The 8877-nt window shown below is 46.6% G+C and overlaps 1 pseudogene; it reads left to right on the forward strand.

Moving 5' to 3' along the window:
- Positions 1-298: 298 nt before the first annotated feature.
- Positions 299-801, forward strand: LOC119292684 (annotated as a pseudogene).
- The last annotated feature ends 8076 nt before the right edge of the window (positions 802-8877 follow it).

Here is an 8877-nt window from a genome sequence, read left to right on the forward strand (position 1 = left end):
GAAGTATTTGATTTTTCTGTGATGAAATATGTGATAAGGAATAACTGTGAGGATAATTGAACGCCGAGACACGGCGAAACCATGCCGAATATGGGCCTATTCTCGCCCATATGGGCTGTTTATTCGCCGAAATTGGGCTGCAAAGTGGGCCAATTTCGGCGCCTGGGGGCGAGCTGGGGGCGACGATTGGGCGCAAAACCGCCCCAGCGCCGAGTGTATCGCCGGCTCGCCCCCAGGAGGCGATTTCTATGCGTCCTGGGGGGGCCAACGGCTGAAGATGCCCTAACACACAGGAGAGATGGAGGCCGGCGGCATTTCTCCTGTCTCATCGCCATCGCAGGCAACCGGCGGGCAGGTCAACTGCCGCACTTGGTCGGCCGTCGCGGCCGCCAGCGTCACCCTCATCCTGCTCTACATTTTTTGGCGCTTCGTATGGCAGGGCAAGAAAGACGCGCCGAGGAACGATGGCACCGGCGCCGCCACGTCGTCCGCTCCACCGTCGCCACCTTCATGCCCGTCGCAGGTGGCTGGCGGAACGAGCGACGGAGAACACGACGAGAACGAGAGGATGCAGCTCCCGGTATTCGTGCACGTGGCCAAGGAGAAGGCGGAGTGTGCGGTGTGCCTGGTGGAGTTTGGGCTCGGCGAGATCGGGCGGCTCATGCCGGGCTGCGGCCACGGGTTCCACACCGCCTGCATCGAGACGTGGTTCCGGGTGAGATCGACATGTCCGCTCTGCCGCGCCGCGGTGGTACACAAGAGCGGATCGCCCTTGATCAATCTCCACGTGGCGCGTGGTAACTCGTTGCATAACGGAAATGTTGTACTGTAGAACAGATAACAAGCAATTGTTTAGTCCTGCAATCATGAATCTACTTGTGTTTATGTAATATAAACGAGAAAACAAGCATATATTTAGTCCATTATATAGTGCAGGCCAATGTTGGCCCAAATCGTTCCTTTCGAGTTGAGAATTGATTTTCGTAAAATGTTACTTTCTCTAGAGCATGAAAATTGTATTAACTCTGTTAAAAATTCGGAACAAAAAATGTTATCTCTTAGTATAAGACACGGGTGCCGCCATTGCTCACGGGCAACAGCCCTAGTTAGTCATGTTTAAGTGGATTGATGTGAAGTGTTGATCTAGAGATGGACGGCCGAGAAAAGAAGATGGCTTCACCACACCGAGAAAAGAAGATTGTCGGCGAAGTCGCCAGAAAGCTCGGGAATGGCGGCGACGGTTCAAGAGTGGATGAACACGATGCAGTGGTCCTCGGCGACGGCAGAGTGGACGACGGTGATCAGCTCGACGTAGCGGAGCTCCTGGTGGCGGCAGTTGCTCTCGTAGTCGACAGAGTTGGCGGCTACGACTCGCGGGTGTTAACTTATGTCGGCGGAATCTTCCGTGTGTGGACGCACGGGCTTGCTTTCGGGCACTACTGGGGCCGCGCATGGGTGTGATGAACAAGATGGACAAAGGGACGATGTCGAATTCATGCCACCTCGCCGGAATCAATGGTTGGGCGGCGGCGCAGCTCGGGTATCGTCGAACTCGGGCGTAGAGGACGCGGCAGTCTTGCAAGGGTTGTTCAAGAGGTCGGCATGGGTGCGGCACGTTCGATGGTGGAGGTGGCGTGGCAAATGGCAGCGTGTGGCACCGGAATTTTGGCCGGTGGTGGCGGTGGGGTCGATTAGCAGCATCCTGGCAGCGAGATGCAATGCGAGTTGGGGGCAAAATGAGCAGGGGCTCATCGGATTTAATTAGGGCCGTCTAGGGTTAGCTATCGTGAACGAGAAAACCAGCTATTTGCCACTTTCAATATTGCGCTTTTAAAATTGCCACTCTCAAGATTGGCTTCGCAAAAATGCCACCCAGTCTGTGTGCACTTTGATTATCATGCCATTTCCACTTTTTCATTGCTTTTTTTTCCATTTCTTGGCTCCTCAAACAACCAAAGTACCGGTAGGTTGTGCGCACGCACTAGTTTGTTTTGCATCCAAGCCACTCAGCACACGCCGCTCGCCGAGATTACTGAATGTTCACTCGTGTTTAAGGACATGAAGTCGCAGGCGCACCTCTCTAGCAAGTCGCGCGACGAGCTGCTCCAGCGCACAGGCGAGGACGAGCCGTGGTTGCTTGCATAGGGCATGGGCGGTGAGCTGCGGCGGCTCATGTATGCATTAGTGAGGCGACGGTGAGCGGCGTCGGCTCGTGCAGACGTGGACGAGCACCGGCAGCGAGCTACGGGGGCTCGAGCAGGCATAAGCGAGGCGAGGGCGTGCTCCGCCGGCGCCCGCGGGCTTGGGCGAGCAACGCCGGGCAGCGGCAAGGTGCGATTACCGGCATAGGCGTGGGCGAGCTAAAGGGGCTCGCATGGGAATCAGCAAGCTACGGCGGAGATAAGGATGAGCGCCTCACGACCTCAGATCAATCCGACCTAACCAGTCCACACAAGCATTAGATAAGGTTGAAATGTCCCGGGTTAGTTTGGTCCCTTCAAGTGCTAGGAAATGGGAAAAGAAGAAGAAAAGCAATGAAAATGAGGAGATGACATGATAATTAAAGCGCACACGGGTTGAGTGGCATTTTTGCGAAGCCAAACTTGAGAGTGGAAATTTTGAGAAGCCCAACATTGAAAGTGGCAAATAACCGATTTTATCACCGTGGACGGGGTCATGGAGTTTGTGCGGGCGTGCTCGTGGTCATTTGCATGCTCGCGGTCATGCACAAGATCGTGAGCAAATGTCTCTCGTGGGAGGTTGACGAAGCAGCTGACAGACAAGGCCCGCCTGGTGTGACATCCAACCTTAATAGGAATGGTAGACTACTCATGTCAATGTGTACTTTCTTTTCCAAGAGCCCATCCGAAAGGAACATCAAAGTTAAGCATGTCTGGCTTGAAGCAATTTGAGGATGGGTGCCCGACTCAGAACTTGATTTTGAGTGCGCATGGGTGACGATAAAGTGCATAGAAAAGACTAGTGTTGGTTTGTGGGACCAGTCTAGATCCAAGGCGTCACAACCGGGAACCAGTGTGTGAACCGTTAGTTGAAGGGTTACACCTGGCAGCGGCTGAGCGCATGCGAGAGAGGTGTGGTGCAAGTGCAGGTGGCCGTTGGTTTTAGGAGATATGACGACTGGTGTTATTTCATGGCGTACCGCTTTGGGCGGCTTAGGTGGTCCGACTTTTTGTAGGCTAACCACACGCTTTATTCATTACTTAATAATGTTTTGGGGAATACAATTGAGATCGGGGGTAAAGAAGCCAAAGATGGCATCCCACCAAAAGACTAAGCGCATGTGTAGCGAGGTTATGTGCCTCTACATTTGATACTCACCCTTCAAACAGGAAGCAGCAATGCTGAAATTCTGAAGACACTATTTGAATTTCCCTAACGATTTGGCTATACTTACCACCGCCACATTCATTGATGTTTGCGACTATTTCCTTGCAATCAGACCCAACAATCACATGTTCTTGCATGAGATCATTTGCTGGTGCCATGGCCTCTTTGTTTCTTCGGTAGAAATCTTGGGGCACTCTTTGAGATTCTTTGTGTGGATTGAGTATTGTGAATCTGAAATTGTTTGATGCATATCGTATAATCAACTCATGGATACTCGTGGTGACATTGGAGTATCTAGGTGACATTAGAGTTGGTTGATGTGTATCATATAGTGTTATTTTAGTACTAACTCTTAGATAGATCGATCAGAAAGGATAACTTGGTGTTATTTTAGTATAAACTCTTTGATAAATCAATCGGAAAGGATAACTTTGAGCTGGTTTCATACTCTACAAATAATTTCGTCTTATGTTCTCCGCTAGATAAGAACTTTGGAGTGATTCTTCATCGCACGTTGAGGGAAGGTTATATGATCAAATTATATTAGCATTGTTGAAAGATTGCACTAGCGAAAGTACGGACCCTAGGCCTTGTTTCTGAGCATTGCAATACCGTTTGTGCTCACTTTTGTTACTTGCTACCTTGTTATTTTTTGTTGTTCCTATTACAAAAATCAATATCTACTCTGAATACTACACTTATATTACCATCTCTTCGTTGAACTAGTGCACCTATACAATTTCCCATTGTATTTGGTGTGTTGGGGACACAAGAGACTCTTTGTTATTTGGTTGCAGGGTTGTTTGAGAGAGACCATCTTCATCCTACGCCTCCCATGGATTGATAAACCTTAGGTCAACCAATTGAGGAAAAATTGCTACTGTCCTACAAAACTCTGCGCTTGGAGGCCCAACACGAGTCTACAAGAACAAGTTATGTAGTAGACATCACTCCGCGGGTTCGAGGATCATGTAGACATGACCGAGACACCTCTCTGGTCAATAACCAATAGCGAAACCCGGATTCCCATATTAGTTCCTACATATTCCACGTAGATCTTCATAGGTTGAACCACGATGTCGAGGATTCAATTAATGTTGTATGCAATTCCCTTTGTCAGGCAATATGTTACTTGCCCGAGATTCGATCGTCGGTATCTCCATACTTAGTTCAATCTCGTTACCGGCAAGTCTCTTTACTCGTTCCATAATACAAGATCTCGTGAGTAAACTCATTAGTCACATGAAGCTTCTTGTGATGTTGTATTTCCGAGAGGGCCCAGAGGTACCTCTCGCTCACACGGAGCGGCAAATCCCAGTCTTGATCCATGCAACCCAACAGACACCTTAGGAGATACCTGTAGAGCAGCTTTCGATCACCCAGTTACAAAGTGACGTTTTATAGCACACAAGGTATTCCTTTGGTATCCGGGAGTGGCATGATCTCACTGTATAAGGAAATGATGTTTGACATGAAGAAAGTTGTAGCAAATAACTAAACGATCTGATACTAAGCTTATGATTGGGTATGTCCATCACATCATTCTCCTAATGATGTCATCCCGTTATCAAATGACAACTCATTCTATGGTTAGGAAACCTTAACCATCTCTAATCAACGAGCTAGTCTAGTAGAGGCCTACTAGGGACACAGTGTTGTTTATGTATTCACACATGTATCTAAGTTTCTGGTCAATACAATTCTAGTATGAATAATACACATTTATCATGAACAAGGAATATGATAATAACTACTTTATTATTGCCTCTAAGGAATATTTCCAACATTAAGGTACTAATTTCATAAAGTATTGAATCAAAGCATTAACACTTAATGAATATATGTAATCCTCACCCATTCCCTTTGGTTCGTGATTATTGACACTTCAAGTTATCCGGCTCAAAACGATAACATGTGCATACACTTGCAAATATCATCTAAAGCACATTGTATTCATGAAAACATAAACGGTTTAGATCTGAAATCATGGCACTCGGGCCCTAGTGTCAGGCATTAAGCATAGAAAATCCATAGCAACATTATTCTTAGAACATGATGAATATTATGCATCAAACCCTAAGAAATCCGACATCTATTACATAAGGGATCTCATCCAATTCTCATCCACCATATGTGCCTATAGAGAAATTACTCACATATGAGTGGAGAGATCATGACGATGATGATGGACCCCCCGCTCCGGAGGCTGGACCAGTCTCCAAACTGTCCTTTGGGAGCAGAACAGAGGTGGCGGAGGCTCTATCGCGCGGAAAAATCTGATAAATTTCTCCAAGGGTTTTCGAGCAGAAGTGATTTATAGGCCAAAGGGCACTGAGGCAATGCCCCCGGGCACGTGCCTGCCCCGGGCCCATCTTCTTCCTCTGAGGCTTAGAATTCCTGGCTTGAGGAAGGTGCCCATGTCATCGGTAAAAAAAGATGTGGCCGGGCCCATCTTCTGCCTCGGAGACTTAGGATTCCCGACTTAAGGTTCCCAAAAACTTGTCGGATGCTGCAACGCAGTTGACGAGATTAATGAGAGTGTGTCAGATACGGTGGCATGCCACAACGAGTAGGCAACCCATCCATCACCATCACGAAGAATAAGGATGAGAAAGGATTCCCTTCCTGAAACACGGCTGACAAGATTAATGCGAGTGTGTCAGATGTGGTGGCATGCTACAACGAGTAGTGCAACCCATCCATCACCATCATGAAGAATAAGGGTGAGAAATGATCCCCTTGCCAAAGCCCACGACGATTGTAGATGGCCTCATTGATGACTCCATTGAACAAGACCCTAGTGGAGAAGGAAACGATGATATCGCGAAAGGAAAGACGAGGTGGGTTGGGCCTTCCTTCTGAAGATCTCGACAAAGCTAGGCTTTGGTCGCAAGTGGATTGCATGTGACCCACCTTGTCAAATTCACCATAGTTGTCAGTGTTAAATATTAACTCCATAAAAGTGAATTGTTCTGCTTTGGATGAGCTAAAGACGAACAAGAAGCTTACAAACAATTGTTCGGGTGTGAATTGGGTTCTTTGCCCTTTACGTATTTGGGTATACCAATTCACCATCGCAAGCTTTACAACAAGAATGGAAGTGCATTGAGGATTGATTTGAAAAGAAACTAAGTTGCTGGAAGGGCAAGCTTATGTCATATGGAGGTCGACTAATTCTCATTAATTTGTTACTCACGAGTATGCCTATGTTTCTCTTGTCCTTTTTGAGGTACCAGTTAGAATTCGGAAAAGACTGGACTTCTATCAATCGTGCTTCTTCTGGTAGAGTGATGAGTTAAAATGAAAGTACAAACTCGCTAAATGGGATGTAATCTGTAGGCCAAAAGACCAAGGGGGTCTTGGCATTGAAAATTTAGAGGTGAAGAATAGATGTCTTCTCAGCAAGTAGTTGTATAAGCTATCTGTAGAGACCGATGCCACATGGGCCCAGATTCTGCGTAATAAGTACCTACATTCCAAAACATTATCCCAGGTGACGGTCAGACCGACTGATTCACCATTTTGGAAGGGACTGATGAGAGTGAAATCAGTATTCTTCAACGGGACAAAATTTATCGTTGGAAATGGTACTACCACGAGATTCTGAGAGGATACATGGTTACGGGAGACGCCCCTTGCACTCCAGTATCCTTCTCTCTATAATATTGTTCAGTGAAGAGACGCTTATGTTGCAACAGTATTACAATCCAACCCTCTCAATATTCAATTCAGGAGGACTTTAGAGGGAAACCGTTGGGAAGCTTGGCTCCAGAAGATTGTTCACCTTTCTAAACAGCCAGACCGGTTGCACTGGAAACTAACACAGAATGGAGAGTTTTCGGTTAAATCCATGTATTTGGATATTATCAACACTGGCTCTATACCTCAATCAAAACATGTTTGGAAAGTCAAAGTGGCTTTAAATATTAAAGTGTTTATGTGGTTTATCCATAAACAGGTCATTCTAGCTAAGGACAATTTGGCTAAACGCAAATGGACATGATCTAAAAGATGTAGCTTCTGTGTGATCATGATGAATCTATCAAACACCTCTTTCTTGACTGCCCAATGGCAAAAAAATATGACGGTCTGTCCACATCGCATTTAACATTACTCCTTCGAATATCATCCACACGTTATTTCGGACGTGACTAGATGGAATAGAGTCAGAAACGGTGAGACATCTCCGTGTAGGCGTATGTGCTTTATTATGGGCAATATGGAATTGCAGGAATTATTTGGTTTTTAACAAAACAACACATACTAATTTCTTGCAGGTTATTTTTCAGGCCACTGCACTGATCCGTATGTGGTCGCTACTCAATCCGACGGATGAGCGTATGGTTACTGGGTCTCTCCGGTGGGAGATGGTAGCACGGGCTATGTTTAACCGGTTTGGATGGCGGTCATGTAATAGGATAGGTCTTTAGTTTCCTATCTACTTTGGATGGCTATCATGTAATAGGATAGGTATTTAGTTTCCTATCTACTTTTTGCCTGCCGGTTGTGGCTATTTTGTTTTTTGTGTAATTGCTCTGTGTGAGCATTTTTTTCCTTTTTGAGACATGGAGACTTTGTTAAACCTTTTGCTTATTAATAATACGGCCCTATACATGGTTCTGATGCAGAGGCCAGGATAACCTCCTTTTCGAAAAAAACTTTGTCTCAACAAAAAAGAAAATCTTATCAAATGCCTTGGTGATGTCAAGCTTGAGCGTCCGCCCAGGAGGCACTGTGCAACTTCCTAGCCGTGCCACACACAAGCATGAAGTTGTCATGCAAACACTGCGGACGCAACTCATGCTTCAAAGATTTGTTCCAACAGTATTTTCTCAACCATCTCATACTGCATACACCAGAAACATAGGAGATTTGTTCCAGCGGTATTTTCTTAATTGCTACTGTATTTCATATAGACAAACACCAGAAACATAATGATTTTTTTTTTTGAAATTAAAGGTAGATTTCATTCTACCTTGTATATTTCAAAATAGGCCTTAGCCCGGAGACCGTAGTGTTGGGGAACGTAGTAATTTCAAAAAAATTCCTACGCACACGCAAGATCATGGTGATGCATAGCAACGAGCGGAGAGAGTGAGTCCATGTACCCTCGTAGACCGAAAGCGGAAGCGTTAGCATAACGCGGTTGATGTAATTGTACGTCTTCACGATCCGACCGATCCAAGTACCGAATGTATGACACCTCCAAGTTCAGCACACGTTCAGCTCGATGACGTCCCGCGAACTCCGATCTAGTAGAGCTTCACGGGAGAGTTCCGTCAGCACGATGGCGTGATGACGGTGATGATGTTGCTACCGACGCAGGGCTTCGCCTAAGCACCGCTACAATATGCCCGAGGTGGAATATGGTGGAGGGGGGCACCGCACACGGCTGGGAGAGATGAACAGATCAACTTGTGTGTCATGGGGTGCCCCTAGCCTCATTATATAAAGAAGGAGAGGAGGGGAGGGGCTGGCCCTCTCTATGGCGCGCCCTGGGGAGTCCTACTCCCACCGGGAGTAGGATTC

Source organism: Triticum dicoccoides, chromosome 4B (genome assembly GCF_002162155.2).
Source record: "Triticum dicoccoides isolate Atlit2015 ecotype Zavitan chromosome 4B, WEW_v2.0, whole genome shotgun sequence".
In the NCBI taxonomy this organism is placed as follows: domain Eukaryota; kingdom Viridiplantae; phylum Streptophyta; class Magnoliopsida; order Poales; family Poaceae; genus Triticum; species Triticum dicoccoides.